Source organism: Euprymna scolopes, chromosome 46 (assembly GCF_053919585.1).
Source record: "Euprymna scolopes isolate OS-2025 chromosome 46, ASM5391958v1, whole genome shotgun sequence".
Lineage (NCBI taxonomy): Eukaryota > Metazoa > Mollusca > Cephalopoda > Sepiida > Sepiolidae > Euprymna > Euprymna scolopes.
In genome coordinates, this window is record NC_136527.1 from 109,856,225 (window position 1) to 109,875,563 (window position 19,339).

Genomic DNA, 19,339 nt, shown 5'->3' on the forward strand with positions numbered 1-19,339 from the left:
TCTAGAGCCAAAACCAAAGAGCCATAACTCAAAACAACGAGATATTATAAAAAGGCTGACTGGGAAGCCATCAGGGATCTCATCAGAGATGCCCCGTGGCGAAATATCTTTTCACTTCCTGTTGAACAGTGCACAAATGAGACCACTGAATTGTTCAAAATAGCAATTGAAGCACATGTTCCCACATGGAAATTTTATAGCAATCCCCACTCTCCTCAATGGTTTACTTCTACTTGTGCAGCTGCCATTGCACAAAGGCAGCATGCGTACCGCAGATTTAACCAACATAAGTCCAGTTCAAACAGACAGAAGTATATGGAAGCTAGAATTAACGTTAAGAAAGAAATAGCGACACCTAAGAGAGAATTTACTGAAACTACCAAAAAACGCATCGAAGGACAGAAATTAGGAACCCGTGACTTCTGGAAAATCTACAACAGTGTAGTAAATAATGGGCAATCAACAATTACCACACTAACCAACAATCATGAGGTTGTTTACTCAGCAACCAAGAAGGCTAACATGCTTGCCAGTCGGTTTGCCTCAAACTCCACACTGGACTCTTCTTACCACCCCCTCCCTGACTTTCCTTTGTGGACAGATGCCACACTAGACGATCTAAAAATCACCCCTGCTCAGGTGAATGCTATCATAAAAAATCTTGATACTTCAAAAGCATGTGGACCTGATCTCATCCCAGCTGTGCTATTAAAAAAGTGCTCCGCCGAAGTAGCTCCAGTTCTCTCCAAACTTGACAACAAATGCCTAAATAAATCTTGCTTTCCTGCCTGCTTGAAAACTGCTTCTGTGGTACCAGTATTCAAGAATTCTGGCGATAGGACTGACCCATCAAATTATCGCCCCATTAGCCTCCTCCCACTTTTTGCCAAAATATTTGAGTCCATAATTAACCAAGCTCTTGTCCGTCACCTTACAGATGCTAAACTTCTGACCGACCAACAATATCGATTTAGGCAAGCCCGTTCCACAGCAGACATCCTAACTGTAATCTCTGAACGTATTTACTATTCACTGGACAAAGCAGGGGAGGGTAAAGCGGTATCTAAGGCTTTTGACAGGGTATGGCATGAAGGTCTTCTCAGGAAAATCAGATCATACGGTATCACTGGAAGAATACTTAACATAATTAAATCCTTCTTAGATAAGAGAAAAATCCAGGTTACGGTCATACATCTAAACAATATGATATAAATGTGGGAGTGCCTCAAGGGTCTATCCTAATGTTCATAAATGACCTCCCTGACAAAATTATTTGTCAGATGGGTATATATGCTGATGACACCACACTCTATAACAGACACAACAGGAAAACAAATGAACACATATCTAAAGAAATGGCAGAAGCACTAGAGGATGACTTCCCATCTGTAGTGGAATGGGGACAAAATGGATGGTCACATTCAATGCTGCCAAGACTAAACTGGTTTCCTTCAATAATTACAAGAAACCTTCTCTACCACCAATAGCAATGGCCAAAGACTCTTTATCTGTAAGTACATCTTTTAAACTACAAGACCTTGTACCTCTTTGACGTAAATACCCCTGACAAATCTGACAGCTCGCTACATAATATCCCTGCAACTTATGTCCCCAATAGTAGGACCCTACAGAAAAGTGGCACTGTTCCTTGTTTGGGGTAAAATAAAAAAATAAATAAATCACTGAATAAATGCCGTAGTATCTTGTTTCCTTCAATAATTACAATAAACCTTTTCTACCACCAATAGCAATGGCCAATGACTTTTTATTTGAAAGTACATCTTTTAAACTTCTCGGCCTAACGTTCACAGGAAACATGAGTTGAAACAATTACATTGAGAGTATTGCCAGGACTGCTGCGAAGAAGGTAGGTTCTCTTTACCATGCTAGAAAGCTACTTATGCCCGAAAGTACCCTGTACCTCTATAAGGCCACCATTCGCCCATGTATGAGGTATTGTTGTCATATTTGGGCTGGTGCATCTGCTACTAGTTTCTCGCTCCTAGACAAGGTTCAAAAGAGAGTCGCCAATCTGATAGGTCCTGAACTGGCATCTAAGCTTCAGCCTCTGTCCCATCGACGAAATGTTGCATCCCTCTGCCTGTTCTACAAGAATTTTAATGGTGAATGCTCTGACGAACTGCAAGCACTTGAACCCCCTCTATGTAAATACACCCGACAAACAGCTAAATCCCACCCCTTCACAGTAGAGATCCCTAGATGTAAAAGAGCCTTCTACAAGTATTTTAATGGTGAATGCTCCGACAAACTGCAAGCACTTGTACTTCCTTGACATAAATGCCCCCGGCAAACCTTACAAGCAGCTAAATCCCACCCCTTCACCGTAGAGATCCCTAGATGTAAGAGAGCCTTCTACTCCAGTAGTTTCTTTCTCCAGAACCACTAAACTTTGGAATTCCCTTCCGGTCCCTGCTTCCCCAACTGTACTGACATGCAGAAGTTCAAGTGTAACGTGAACCGACATCTTGCTGCCCAACTCCCTACATAGTACTCCTGTAGCTTATGTCTCTGATAGTAGCCCCCTACATCAAAGTGGCAATGTGTCTTGTTTGGGGTGAAAATGTAATAAAATTCATATATATATATATATATATATATATATATATATATATATATATATTACGAACAGTACATAGGGCCCGAGCAACGTCGGGCTGAACTGTTAGTTTATTATAAACAGAAATACCGTAGATATTAAACGTAACGTTGAATTCTTTTTTTAAAAAAAACAATGAAGTTAAAAAAAGAAAAAAAAAATGGAAAAAAACCAAAGCATGCGCGTGCGAGTATCGTTTTTTTTTCTAAACACGTATTTTGAGTATATAGGTTGAGAAATGTCCACAGGCACACATGCACACACATATTCTCACTTTTATACATATACTAGCGGGGGTACCCGGCGTTGCCTGGGCGTTTCGAGGTGTGTGTGTGGTTTTTGGGTAAATCAAAACACTCGGGTGTTTGTGTCGAGGAGGAGGGTTCAAAATTTTTTTGTAAGTACGTATGAAGGATCGAACGCGAACCCTTGAGGCAAAGTTGATAATTAAAGTGTGAAAAAAAAAAACATGCGACGTTAACCACTGGGCCACCACGAAAAACAAACGGAAACACATTTGAATTTATTTAACTATTTAGAATTAACAGGTGCCTGTTTTTAATTACTTAATGAGGTCAACTTTGCGGAGTAGTATTTTATTTACTGCAGGAACGCTTTTTTAATCTTTTTTTCCCCTTCCAAGATGTTGGAGGGTAACCAGCTCCCCATAAAAGGGGAATTGTCCAAACTGAATAGCAATTGTCTGATATAAGGAAAATATTTCCACATTGATCAAAACTGATTGCTTTCGGACATTTCCGGCAATCGCGACCGGAAAAATACTGCCAGAATTAGTGTTGCTTTTATAATACGAAAAAGCCTAATCCACATGCGGCGAGCGAAAAATGTTGAATATTTATCTTTTCGAAGTCGAGCAAATTAAATAGACAGGCGACCTCCGTTGTTAACTCGTAGATATTATCATTTAGACGTGATATAAAAAGTTTTAAGAAGTTGTGAGCGGACCGATCGCTTCTCGGAAAAAAAACTTTTACAGACATACACAAAAAGCGAACATACATACATACACACATTTTCGCTTTTATATTTATAGACTAGCGGGGGTTACCCGGTGTTGTCTGGGTGTTTGTAGGTGTGTGCGTTTGGGGGGGTGGGGGAAAGAAGAACCAAAAGGAAACTTAACCCTGTTTAAATAAAAAAAATAACAATAAAAAAACAGCGATTTAAAAATGGAAAAAAAAGGGGAGGCTTGGTGACAGGTCGGCTCGAACCCGGAGCCTTGAGGCCCATAGGCTGAGCCTGAACACCTGAGCTACAGCGACGGTCAATGTAAGAGCGATTAATAAGGTCAAATCGTTTTACTGTGGGATAGATAACGATGACATTTACATCCAGTTCAAATCCAGTTTTGCTTTTCGTATACAAAAAGACGAATCTACATACACCAATCCGAAAATGTCGAATATTTAACGTTTCAAAGTCAGGCAAATTAAATATAGAGACGACCACCATTGTTAAGTCATAGATATTATCATTTAGACGTGATATAAAAAGTTTTAAAAATGAGCAACGGCCTCCAGAATGGACCGGAAAAAGCCTTTCTCAGACATACTCAAAAAGCGAACGTACATTTTGGTCAAGATCAAAGTGTAGTATCTGTTCTTCAGATGCTGCACTTTCATTTCTTGTTCTCTTTCGGTGGAGGAGAAATCCTTCACGACTGAGACAATTTTAATTTTTGTACCTTTTCTCCACGTTAAAAAACGACCCTGGTGTCTAACTCTGTCCCGTGGGGAGGCATAGTAAATAGGTACATACATACACACATTTTCACTTTTATATATATATATATATATATATATAGATATATATGTGAGAGAGAGATCATTTATTCAAAACGGTTACCTTTTTCAAGGGCGTGCCATGGTTTCAATAACGTCGGTTGAACTTTTATCGTTTATCGGTGTTTAAATGGTAAAAGGTCAATCCACGTCAATGAAACTACGGCACGTCTCTGAAATGTATAACATAGTTTTTAAAATAATTTGTATTTTACCTTTCACATTTACGATTGAGCACTTTATTTTTTTTTCAACACATCTCGATGCTCGCTCTGTGCGTGTGACGGGGGGGGTAGCGTTTTTTTTTTTTTTCTCTTAGGCATATTTCATAAAATAAAATTTTGTCGAGAAGATTAACCATGCATAGCTTCGAGAACAGTGTTATATTTAACCGCTTGACTAATCAATATTCCTGTCACTTGTTCTAATTATACTTACAAAAAAAAACAATAAAAAAGAAAACTTGAAATACTAAAAAAACATTACTAATAAAAAATACAATTAAAAAGTACTATTAAAAAATAAATTTTACCAATAGAAATTACATCCTGAAATGTTGTAAAGTTATTAAAATAATTAACCAATGAAAAAAAAATATAAATTGTTAAAAACCAATTAGATCAATCTAACTCTGACGATGAATCCAGAAGGATTGGAAAGTACTCGGACTTGTGATAAATATGGCGATTACATCAGCCAGTTTCTGCCAGAAGTGAAGACCATAATTCAAAGTTGGAAAGGATTAAAAATAGAATTAATAAGCAAAAAACTTAGTACAGAAGTTCAGAAAAACATTGGTACCGTCGGTTTCAAGCCCAACATAAAGGGAACTAGTTAATGGTAAAAGGTAAATGATGTTAGGCTCTCATCAGCCATGTTGTTTCTGTCTGAGGAAAAACTTTCTTGAAACCGTCGGTACCAATGTTTTTCTGAACTTCTGTACTATTGAATGAATAAATATTAAGCTCTTATATCGAAAAAGTTTTTCTTTGAAATCGAGCACTTTGTTGGAATTCTTTCTCCAAAAAACAGTAAACAAATATATATACGCACGCACGCACGCACACACATGCACATGCGTATTGTCATTTAATTGTCACATGCCTGGGTCTGAGTACCCGGTGTTGCCCGGATGTGGATTTTTGGAGGTGTGTGTTGAGCAAAAAAAAAAAAAAAAAGTCGTAGTAGGCAAACAGGCTCAAACCTTTAAGTATTACGTATAGCAATAAGAGAGGGGAAGACAGTTTAAAACTTTTTCGGCTTGAGTAATACAAAAGGCCCCATTTTGTTAAAAAAAAAAAAATCTTATCCTATATTTACACATCTCAAGCGCGTTTTTCTTCAGATTACATGCATAATACTAAATAAATTTGGTACTTGCACGGTCTAATCAAGAAGTTAAAAAATGAAAATATCGAAAAAAGTTATATTGTACGTATCCGTTTTGGACTGAAGTTCTCCGAAAAGTTCATTTAATTTGATCGAGTAGTTTTTTTTTACAGCGGAAAAATACGTTTTTATGACAGCACGCTGGAGGCAGCCATGTTTGGAATTTTAGAACACGCCATGGGGAGATAAGTCAGTCTAAAGCGCCGACACTCCTTCCCCATCTTAAATACTAGCTTTTCTTCCTAAAAATTGAAACATGGCTACCTTTTGCTCGGTATCATAAGTATTTTTTTTTTTCTGTAAAAAAAAAAAAAAAAAATTACTTGATCAAATCAAGTGATTTTTTTTTTTTTTTTTCGGAGAACTTCATTTCATACCGCATACGTACAATATAACTTTTTTCGATATTTTCACTTTTTAATGTCTTGATTAAACTGTACAAGTATCGAAAATTTTAACTGAAAAAGTCTCCTCATTCAGTAATTTAAAAAAACACACACAACATGAAACCCTTATCTCTGAGTGGCTTCCGGGCCTTGATAAGTGGTGACCACTGTGTAAAAAAAAAAAAAAAAAAAAAAAAAAAAAAAAAACTATTTTGGTATGTTTTATGACCTGCCCCAGCGTGGTATAAACACCCCCAATCATACCATGTTATGAACGGCTTTCGAAATGAACACCCCCTCCCAACCTCGACAGCCTTCGAGGCCCCAACTTCAAGGCTTTTGAGGTTGGGGTATGTTTATTCCGAATGCAGTTCTTAAAATGGGGAAATTGGGGAGGGGGGGTTATTTCGAAAGCCGTTCTTAACATGGTGAGGTTGGAGTGTTTATAATACGCTGGGGCACGTCGTAAAAATTTACCACCATTTTGATCACCAATTTATATTACATTCTATTTAGACCGCTAATAACATTTTTGGGTAATCTCCAAAAATACCGTTAGGGCTTACAACATGGCCACCAGAAGAGTCAACAAAAAACTGCGAATAAAATATATAAAACTCGTAATTTCTGTTTTTAAAGTGGGTTGTCAATTTTCTTTATGAAATATATACTTCCAAAATAAACTATTACAGTCGTTTAAAACATAATAGAAGTATTATTTTTTAAAAACAATGTTTACAAAATGTCTACGAACGTGCGTAGACATTTTGTAAACATTGTTTTTAAAAAATAAAAAATAATACTTCTATTATGTTTTAAACGACTGTAATAGTTTATTTTGGAAGTATATTTCATAAAGAAAATTGACAACCCACTTTAAAAACAGAAATTACAGGTTTTATATATTTTATTCGCAGTTTTTTGTTGACTCTTCTGGCGGCCATGTTGTAAGCCCTTACGGTATTTTTGGAGATTACCCATTTGGTACTTGTACAGTTTAATCGAGACATTAAAAAATGAAAATATCGAAAAAGGTTATATTGTACGTATCCGTTTTGGACTGAAGATCTTCGACAAAAAAAAAAAAAAAAAAATCACCTAATTTGATCGAGTAGTTTTATTTTATTTTTTTTTTTTTTTTACAGCGGAAAAACACGTTTTTATGAGAGCGCGTTGAAGTCAGCCATCTTGGAATGTTTTGCACACGCCACGGGGAGATAACTCCAGTTAAATCGCCGACACTCCCTCCCCATCTTTAATTCTAGCTTTTCTTCCTAAAAATCGAATCTCTTGCTCGGTATCATAACAAATAGTTTTTTAGCTGTTAAAAAAAAAATTAAAAAAAAAACTACTTGATGAAATTAAGTGAATTTTTTTTTCGGAGGACTTTGTTCCATAACGGATATATATAACCTTTTTTCGATATTTTCACTTTTTAATATCTTGATTAAATTGTACAAGTCCCTATTATTATTATTATTATTATTATTATTATCATCATCATCATCAACATCATCATCATCATCATCATCAACATCATCATCAACATCATCAACATCATCATCATCATCAACATCATCAACATCATCAACATCAACATCATCAACGTGATCAACATCAACATCATCATCATCATCAACATCATCATCAACATCATCAACATCATCATCAACATCATCAACATCATCATCAACATCATCAACATCAACAACATCATCAACATCATCAACATCAACATCATCATCAACATCATCATCATCATCATCAACATCATCAACATCATCATCAACATCATCAACATCATCAACATCATCAACATCAACATCATCATCAACATCAACATCATCATCATCAACATCATCATCAACATCATCATCAACATCATCAACATCAACATCATCATCATCAACATCAACATCAACATCATCAACATCATCAACATCAACATCATCAACATCAACATCATCAACATCAACATCATCATCAACATCATCATCATCATCAACATCATCATCATCATCATCAACATCATCAACATCAACATCATCAACATCATCATCATCAACATCATCATCAACATCATCATCATCATCAACATCATCAACATCAACATCATCAACAACAACAACAATAATAATAATAAAAAAAAAATTTTTTATTATTATTTTTTATTATTATGATGATGATGTAGTAATCGTGAAGAAAGAAAGAGCTTGTTTCCTCCGTTTGACTATAGGTGGCGTTACTGTCTGTCCACCCAGTTACGGAAGCACAAAATTTATATAATGGCACCCTTGAAATAAAAATAAATGTTTTTGTTGTATTTTAATTTTAAACATGTTTGTTTTTTTTTTTTTTTGCCAACATATTTAAGTTTTTTTTTTTCCAAACATATTTATGTTTTTTTTTGTTTGTTTTTGCAAACATATTTAAGTTTGATTTTTCCAAACATTTACGTTTTTTTTTTTTTTCTTTTTTTTTTTTTTTTTTTTTGCAAGCATAAACTAAATGTTTCTGCTATATTTTTCTTTTAAACATATTTATGGGTACAACCGTTTTTCCGCGAGCAGTTTTTACGCTCTTAAAAAAAAAAAAAAATCAACGTTTTTTCTGTTATATTTTTTTTATGGAACCTCCCCCCTTTTTTTCTTAATTTTTCTGCACTTATTTTACCTTTTCCGCGAGCATATATATATATATATATGAAAAAGGATATTGTAAAACCTGAATCTTACTTGAAACTACTATTAAAAATAGCGCGGTACAATAAGTGCATAAGCAAACTTTTCAAAAAGAAAAATATAGCAAAAACATTTAGTTTATGCTTGCAAAAAAAAAAAAACGTAAATGTTTGAAAATAAACAAGCAACAAAACGTAAATGTTTGCAACAAAAAAAAAACGTAAATATGTTTGAAAAAACAAACAAACTTAAATATATTTGCAAAAAAACAAAAAAAGACATTTTTTAAATTAAAATATAACAAAAACATTTATTTTTATTTCAAGGGTGCCATTATATACATTTTGTGCTTCCATGACTTAGAACAGCACGCCTGTGGAACTCTGTTCTGTCTGCCTGTTTCCCACCTAACTACAACTTGGATGTCTTCAAATCCAACGTAAACAAATTCCTGATGAACCGCCCCCCCCTTAAGTAGACACTTTATGAAATCTCAACACTAACGTACAACGTACTGTACATGCAATAACCCTTATCCCTGAGTGGCTTCCGGGCCTTGATAAGTGGTGACCTCCTTGTAAAAAAAAAAAAAAAATGGGTGGACAGACAGTAACGCCACCTATAGTCAAACGGAGGAAGCAGGCTCTCTCTTTCTTCTTCTTCATTATTATTATTATTATTATTATTATTGTTGTTGTTGTTGTTGTTGTTCCTCCTCCTCCTCCTCCTCCTCCTCTTCTTCTTCTATTTTCGAAGAACGTTGGGTAGCTTTGCTTTGCTAGTATTCATTTGATGATGCCCAATCCTTTTTTTGTGATTTCAAAAAAAAAAAAAAAAAAAAAAAAATAGAGCTACACACCCATTTACTATTATTAAAAAATGTGCTTGGTTGACTAATCGAAGTAAAAAGAAAAAGAAAAATCTCTGCTTGTGGCGCACTGGCGCAGTCATTTCCGTTCGGTCCAGGTGTGACAAACTAAGTCAAGCTTGAAAAACAAACATGCGATCTTCTTTTTCCCATTGCTTTACAATAGCAGTCTGTTACAATGCGTATTTATCGGATGACGGTTGACCGACGATTTGAGCGGTGTCAGGTAGCGCTTTTCGAGAACTAAAAACAATTCTGAATTATCTGCTTTCAGACGGTACCTAATGCATTTAAAGAATGCCACCCCCACTTGTTTTCTTCCCTGCAACCTCTTTCCCACCTGGGCCCCCAAAATCAACAGAGATCAGACCATTCCTGTCCCTGTTGATTTTGCGGCGGGAGTTTATTTCTGTGGAGTTCTAGGAGGTCCACCTTCCCAGGCTTTGCTTTTTCTCTTTGAGAAGGGGTTAGTTTATTGCTAAGCGCCCGAGGCGCCCTCACTGGGGAATGCCGACGAGGATGCCCAGGCACTTTTTTTTTTTTTTTTTTTGCAGGTCAGAGTGGCCCTCCTCGGGAAGAGGGGGGGGGGGGCTGACTTCTCAATCTCACTTTCCGCCCCTGGTGTCTATGCAAGTTCTTGCAGTGGGAAAGAACTAAAAGAACTTCTCCCACAGAGGAGACGTTGCACGCTTGTCTCTGTTCCATTGTTATTTTCATGGCAAATGCTCGTCTGAGCTCCAATCTATTCTCTGCCTTCCCCCTTGTCAAACTTTCACAAACAAACACTCGTCTAGCCAAAACTACTATCAAAAATTTCTCCCCCACTCTCTATCGGTCCCTAAACCTAAATGTTGATTCCATGAACAAAGGTTTTTTTTCCAAGAACTGCCCGCGTGTTCCAAGCATGGTTAGTCCTATGGGTGTTTATACACCCAAATACAAAAAATTTTTATAATGTTATTATTTTATAAAATATAGTTATTCTTCTGGTTCAGGGTATATCTGCTTAAAATCGATATTTTTATTACGTCATTATCACACGTAGTCTAAAGATCTTTGCTGGGTTTTTGTCACGTATATTTGCTTATATTATTATATAACCGAAATTGAAAACGCTCAAACGAGAATTCTATTTTTAAATATAATCATTTATTCTTTGCTGAGCTCTTTTTCAGAGATGGCACGCTTTGTATAAGATTATACTTTTCCAAGCCGCCCCCTTCTGACTTCCATTGGCCGTCCAGTCATAAAACCACCATCCTTCTTTAACACGTTGCATATCGAAACTGATCGCGCACGTAACTACATCTTAAAATCGATATTTTTATTACATCATTACCACACGTAGTCTAAAGATCTTTGCTGGGTTTTTGTCACGTATATTTGCTTATATTATGGTTAGCTTAAATTCCATCTGTCAAATTGACATTGAATTAACATTCCTGACGACTATTAAATGTAAACATTCCAACTTAACATCATTTTTCACATGTTTAAAATATTTTTATCTAATAATATACTGTTACCAGTAATAATAATCGACTATTTTTTTTTTTTTTCAACCATAATAATCGACCATTTTAATAGTCTACACTGGAAATTGGCAACATAAGAACAAGAGTTTTAGGATTTACAAACAGCCTGAGAGCATTTGTGAATTTGATATTCCTATGAAACTTCCTTTTAGAGGAAGCCAGTTCAACCCGCCTATGGTGAATGTCACTTTGGACGGAAGCCCCTAAAATAATGCAGTTCTCTCCTGATGACCCTTAAAATTTAATGCGATAAAATTAATGGAATAGAACGATGGAAACAGTAATTGGATGGTCACGTTCAATGCCACCAAGACAAAACTGGTTTCATTCAATAATTACAAGAAACCTTCTCTACCACCTATTGCAATGGCCAACGACTCTTTATCTGAGAGTACATCTCTCAAGCTCCTTGGCCTAACGTTCACAGGAAACATGAGTTGGAACAATTACATCGAGAGCATTGCCAGGGCCGCTGCGAGGAAGGTGGGCTCTCTCTACCGTGCTAGAAAACTTCTAACACCTGAAAGTATCCTGTACCTCTATAAGGCCACTATTCGCCCATGTATGGAGTATTGCTGTCATATTTGGGCTGGTGCATCGCCTACTAGTCTCTCGCTCCTTGACAGGGTTCAAAAGAGAGTCGCAAATCTGATAGGCCCTGAACTGGCATCTAAGCTTCAGCCTCTGTCCCATCGTCGAAACGTTGCATCCCTCTGCCTGTTTTACAAGTATTATAATGGTGAATGCTCTGATGAACTGCAAGCACTTGTGCCCCCACGACGTGAACACCCTCGACAGACCCGACAAGCTGCAAAATCCCACCCCCACACTGTAGAGATCCCTAGATGTAAAAGATCTTTCTACTCCAGTAGTTTCTTCCCCAGAACTGCTAGACTTTGGAATTCCATTCCAGGTCACTGCTTCCCCAACTGTACTGACATGCATAAGTTCAAGTGCAACGTGAACCAACATCTCGCTGCCCTAATCCCTACATAGTACCCCAGTAGATGTTTCCCCTGATAGTAGCCCCCTACACCAAAGTGGCAATGTGCCTTGTTTGGGGTGAAAATGTAATAAAAAAAAAAAAAAAAAAAAAAAAAAGCATTTACTGTTCATTTATTTTCTGCTAAATTTCTATCTTTATAAGGATTTCAAGATATACGCACATGTGCAGTAACGTATATTGTTGAAAGAGACTATCTTGCACATGAATTGAGTTAAAATTTCCTTGGTATTTTCTAAAAACAAGGAGAGTCAAGTTGTTGCTATTTTTTTTTTTGTTTTTTGTTTTTTTACATAGGCATAACCACTTATCAAGGCCCAGAGACCACTCGAGGATAAGGGTTAAAGAGTGTACAGTAGTCAATCGGACAATATAGCAATCGTTAGTAATGGAAATTCGGTAAATTTGTTAACTTTATGGAACGGCTCATCAAGAACTTGTTTACGTTGGACTTGAAGACAACCATATTGAAGAAGACCAGAGGATGAGTTGGCTGAAACGTGGATGAAACAACAACTATGGAGATGAGGATAACAGTCCACAAAAATAAAAATGAATGCACAACTTATAAAATCTCATCTGAAAGGATTAAAAAAAAAAAATAGTTAAAATTAGTATAAAATACCAATCAGTATGAAGCCGACAATGGAAGGCCAGATAAAAACACAAAATTTGATTTATAAGACCAAAAAATCCAACCTTGATCGCCACTCGGGGTGTTTGGTGCAGTAGATAGAAGCGTTAAGGTGTGTATTGTCTGAAGATAGCAGTTTCAATCCTACGCAAAACAGGCCAGAGGATTTAGTTGGACAAAACATGGTGAGACAATAACTATGGCAGGCAGTAATTACTGGGGATATAGTTAAAGGTTTTATTTGACCTTTTGAGAACTATACCAAACTCCTCCGATAATTTTGGGTCTAAACACTTGAAATTTTAGATATAGGTTCCTTGGACAAGGATCTAACTTAATAACTCGACTTGAGCTCAAAACAATAAATATTAAGGGGTCATAATAGGGATCGAAGTTAAAGAAAAATTACCGCTTTTTTTTTTTCTGCTCAACATACACCTCCAAACACCCAGGTGTAAATGCTAGTAAGATAATAAAATCCAACCTTCATTACCAGAGGCGTTAAGTCTCTATGGCTCCAGTTTGAGCATAATCTGAAGATAGCGGTTTCAATCCTACCCAAAGCAGGCCAGAGGATTAGTTGGACAAAACATGGTGAGACAACAACAGCAACTATGGAAGGTAGTAACTTTTTTTTTTTTTTTTTTTTTTTTTTACACAGTGATCACCACTTATCAAGGCCCGGAAGCCACTCAGGGATAAGGGTTATTGCAAGTACATTACGTTAGTGTGGAGATTTGATAAAGTGTTTACTTAAGGGGGCGGTTCATTAGGAATTTTTTAACGTTGGACTTGAACACATCCAAGTTGTAGTCCGGTGGGAAGCAGGCAGACGGAACAGAGTTCCACAGGCGTGCAGTTCTAAGAAAGAAGCTTTGTTCATGGAATCCGCGTTTTGATTTAGGCACAGATATAGAGTGGGGGAATTACTGGGGATATAGTTAAAGGGACTCAGCATTTCTATTGCATCACTGTTAACCACTTGAAGAAGACCAAAGGATGAGTTGGCTGAGACGTGGATGAAAGCACAACTATGAAGATGAGTCCACAAACAGGGCTCTACAGACAAACTTATCTTTAGTTGACCTTGACAACCAAATATTTTCGTTTACTAGCCAAATAAAAAAGTTATGAACCAAACCCATATGATTTTTAGAATATGACATCTTAGTTCTGTGATAAGTATGTACATCATATAGATTCTTTATGTTTTTCTTTAATTCTAAATATGCAACAAATTTTATGTTGATACTTCAAGGTATAAATATTCTAATTTCTTCAGATATTTTTTTAAACAGCCTTCGTTGAAAAAAAAATTTTTTTTTCAAGTATATTGTTCTATTAAACCTTTTATTGTTTAAATAATTTAACTTTGTGCGTTTTATTTAAAACTAGCGGGGGTACCCGGCGTTGCCCGAGTGTTTGTTTCCGGGACGGGGGGGGGTTAAAAAATGTTATGGTAGGTAAGTAGGAAGGATCAAACCCGGAGTCATGAGTAAAAGTAGGAAAATAAAGTGTGAAAAAAAACAAAAAAAAAAAACATCTGCAACGTTAACAGTTCGGCCACCAAGAAAAGTCCATTCCAGTTGTTTAGGAAAAAAAAAAAAAACAAACGACTACGGTAGGTCGGCGCGAACGTGAAAATATAATGTGAATTGTCCAGCATGCTAACCACTACGCCACAGAGCACTGCAGCTTAGTTTAGTGATTTTAAATAACTTCACATGAAAGAACTACGAAGCCAAACCGGTGTTCTCTTCTCAACTGTTCCTTGTGAACGATCCCCAAACGGTGTTAAGTGGTGGCAGGGGGAGGAGGAATTTATTAGAGAGAAAATATTTTACCACTTCCATTGATCTTAACCGATTTTGGCCGTGACTTCTCAGCAGAAAAAGTATAGAAATCTAAGATTATCGAGGAATTTGAGAAATAATAAGCCTATAACACACCTCAGATATTGTTCTGCCGTTTGTGCATATTATATTTGCATGAAATATCTTGATTTTTAATCCTATTAATGTCAAAATCCGACGGGAAAAAATGAGTTCATTTTATTTATATAGAGATTATTTGTTTTTGTTTTGGAATCTTTGAGATGAGATTTCATAATTTGTGTATTCATTTTTTTTTTTATCAGGGCTCTACATTGCGAGTGAAACAGTCGCATTTGCGATTGATTTTTCAAAATGGCGACTAGAAATAATGAAACGTTTATCTTTTGACGATTGTATTTCTTTCACTAACAATCTTCCAAAGCTCACTATTGAGTGAAAAATATCTTTTCAACTTTTTTTTTAAAAGTAAAATGAACGAAGTTAAATTATTTAAACAATAAAAGTTTAATAGAACAATGTACTCTTTTTTTTTTTTTAATTTATTTTTTTAACTAAGGCTGTTTTAAAAAAATATCTGAAGATGTCAGAATGTTTGTACGTTATACAGTCACATTTGTGAGTAATTTTTCAAAATGGCGACTAGAAATAATGAAGCGTTTATCTTTTGGCGATTGTATTTCTTTCACTGACAATCTTCCAAAGCTCACTACTGAGTGAAAAATATCTATATCTATATACAAGGCTAAATGACAAATCTATCTTTAGTTGATCTTTGACAACTAAATATTTTCCTTTACTAGCCAAATAGGAAAGTTACTATCCAAACCCACATGATTTTTGGAATATGACCTCTTCATTCTGTGACGAGTATGTACATCGGAAAGATTTTTTCATATTTTTTTAATAAGTGTGATTCTAAATATACAACAAATTTTATGTTGATACTTGAAGTTAGAAACATTCTGATTTCTTCAGAGGTTTTTTTTTTTTTTAAACAGTTTTTGTTAAAAAAAAAAAGGAGTTGTTCTATTAAACTTTTATTGTTTAAATAATTTAACTTCGTTCGTTTTGGCAAAGGCTTTTGATATATAAAAAAAAAAAGGTTGAAAAGATATTTTTTACTCAGGAGTGAGCTTTGGAAGATTGTCAGTGAAAGAAATACAATCGCCAAAAGATAAGCATTTCATTATTTCTAGTCGCCATTTTGAAAAATTACTCACAAATGTGACTGTATAACGTACAAACATTCTGACATCTTCAGATATTTTTTTAAAACAGCCTTAGTTAAAAAAATAAATTAAAAAAAAAAAAAAAGTACATTGTTCTATTAAACTTTTATTGTTTAAATAATTTAACTTCGTTCATTTTATTTTAAAAAAAAAGTTGAAAAGATATTTTACACTCAATAGTGAGCTTTGGAAGATTGTCAGTGAAAGAAATGCAATCGCCAAAAGATAAGCATTTCATTATTTCTAATCGCCATTTTTAAAAATCACTCGCAAATGCGACTGTTTCACTCGCAATGTAGAGCCCTGATAAAAAAAAAAAATGAATACACAAATTACGAAATCTCATCTCAAAGATTCCAAAACAAAAACAAATAATCTCTATATAAATAAAATGAACTCATTTTTTCCCCGTCTGATTTTGACCTTAATAGGATTAAAAATCAAGATATTTCATGCAAATATAATATGCACAAACGGCAGAACAATATCTGAGGTGTGTTATAGGCCTATTATTTCTCAAATTCCTCGATAATCTTAGATTTCTATACTTTTTCTGCTGAGAAGTCACGGCCAAAATCGGTTAAGATCAATGGAAGTGGTAAAATATTTTCTCTCTAATAAATTCCTCCTCCCCCTGCCACCACTTAACACCGTTTGGGGATCGTTCACAAGGAACAGTTGAGAAGAGAACACCGGTTTGGCTTCGTAGTTCTTTCATGTGAAGTTATTTAAAATCACTAAACTAAGCTGCAGTGCTCTGTGGCGTAGTGGTTAGCGTGCTGGACAATTCACATTATATTTTCACGTTCGTGCCGACCTACCGTAGTCGTTTTTTTTTTTTTGTTTTTTTTTTCCTAAACAACTGGAATGGACTTTTCTTGGTGGCCGAACTGTTAACGTTGCAGATGTTTTTTTGTTTTTTTTTCACACTTTATTTTCCTACTTTTACTCATGACTCCGGGTTTGATCCTTCCTACTTACCTACCATAACATTTTTTAAAACTCCTCCCCCCCGTCCCGGAAACAAAACACTCGGGCAACGCCGGGTACCCCCGCTAGTAAGGAAATAATACCATTCGGTATAAACCCGACGATGGAAGGGCAGATAAGAACAAAACAAACTTGGATTTATCAATCTATAAAAGCGAACGTGTTTGTGTGTGTGCGTCTGTGTGTGTGTCTGTGTACATTTCCCTACGCAATAACTCTGTTAATTTTCAGTCTACAGACTCGAAATTTGGTATACAGGGTACTGAGATTTGGGAAAATCTTTCTAATTCGTTTTCGGCCAGAAATTTGGCTGTTAAGGGGTCAAAGTTCAACGATTTGACCTTTTGAGAACTCTACCAAACTCCTCCGACAATTTTGGGTCCAAACACTTGAAATTTTAGATATAGGTTCCTTGGATATGGATCTAACTTAATAACTTCATTTGAGCCCAAAACAATAAATGTTAAGGGGTGATAATAGGGGACAATTTTTTTTTAAATTTACCTTTTTTTTTTTTCTTTTTTTTTGCTCAGTATACACCTTCAAACACCTGGGCGACGCCGGGCACCCATGCTAGTATGTCTATAAAAGGTTCCTTGGACATGGATCTAACTTAATAACTTGATTTGAGCCCAAAACAATAAATGTTAAGGGGTCATAATAGGGATCAAAGTTTTAAAAAATTGACTTTTTTTTTTCTTTTTTTTTTTTTTTTTTTGCTCAACATACATTTTAAAACACCCGGGCAACGCCGGGCTAAAATGCTAATAAAAAAAATAATGGAAATAAATAAAAACATAAGTAATCAAGAGGGTGATAAGTAGCAGAATGGATTCGTCCAAACTCTATAAAAATGGTAATTCGGACGAATCCATTCTGCTATTTAATCACTCTCTTGATTACTTATGTTTTTATGTATTTCCATTATTTAATTATTTATTTTTTTTCACAGAAATCGACACTTATCAAGGCCTGGCAGGCCACTCGAGGATAAGGGTTAATGGGTATATATTAGTCAATGTGATTATAGTATAGTAAACATAGGTAGTGGAATTTTTGTAAGTCGGATTACTTAGGGGGACGGTTCGTCAAGAACTTGTTTACATTGGACTTGAAGATAGTCAGCTGAAAAGCAGGAAATCAGAAGAGAGTTCCACAGGCGTGCAGTTCTAAGAAGTAAGCCTTGTTCATGGCATCCACATTTAGGTTTAGGCACAGTCAAAGAGTGGGGAAAATTATTGATAGTGGTTTCAGCTAGACAGGCGTTTTCCGTGAAAGATTCGCGAGGGGAATCAGAGATTGGAGCTCAGATGAGCACTTGCCATGGAAATAACGATAAAACAAATACAAGCTCGCGACGTGCCTTCTGTGGGAAAGAGGTTGCCGGGAATAGAAAAGAGCATCCCCTGCTAGGCTAGGAAGTCTATTTTGTAATCTGTCAAGGTAGGATAAGCTGCTTCTTGCAGCTCCTGCCACAATATGCTTATCTATAAAGTGAGTGTCTGTGTGTGTTTTTGATGAGACTTCTCAACCTGAATGTACTATTCAGTTTATTTCACCTTAAACAAGGTGTCACTTTGCCGTAAGAAGTTATTAATTTGGACCAAATATACAGGGGTACTATGTAAGGAATTGAACAGCAAGAGAGCTGTTCACATTAAACTTGAACCTTTGCATGTCAGTACATTCCAAAGTTTAGCAGTTCAGAGGAAGAAACCATTTGAGTAGGTTTTGCGACATCTCTACAGAGTAGGGGTAGAATTTTGTTGCTTGTTGGAGTAGTCGAGGGTATTTCCGTCCAGAGCAGGGGAACAAATGCTTTGAATTCATCAGAGCACATTCCATTCAAATACTTGTAAAATAGATGCAGAGATGCAACATTTGGGTGATGGGACAGAGGCTGGAGTTTCGTTGCTAGTGCGGAGATATTAGGCCAAAATGTGGAGCCCATTGTTTTGTGTGTGTGTGTGTGTGTGTGTGTGTGTGTGTGTGTGTAGGCATCATTTTTTCTCTAAGATATATTTCATAAAATAAAATGTTGTCGGGGGGGGGGGGGTTAACGATGCCTCGCTTTGAAAACAGTACTATATTTAACCACCTGACTAATAAACATTCCTGTCACTTTCTCCAATTATACTTAAACAAACCAATAATAAACGAAAACGTGAAATACTAAAAGCATTACTAAAAACTACAAAAAAAAATACACAAAAAATAAAATAAACTTAACCAATAGAAATAACATCCTGAATTGTTTGTAAAATTATTAAAATAATTAATCAATGAACAAAACAAAATGATTAAACAATGAAAAATATAAATAATTAACCATTGAAAAAAATAAAATAATTAACCATTGAAAAAAATAAA

At 35.7% G+C, this 19,339-nt stretch overlaps 1 protein-coding gene across 2 annotated transcripts in view; it reads left to right on the plus strand.

Moving 5' to 3' along the window:
* The window catches only part of LOC145270612 (carboxypeptidase D-like), a 293,674-nt gene that overhangs the window by 38,626 nt on the left and 235,709 nt on the right, over positions 1 to 19,339 (plus strand). The gene's annotated exons all lie outside the window — the stretch shown is intronic.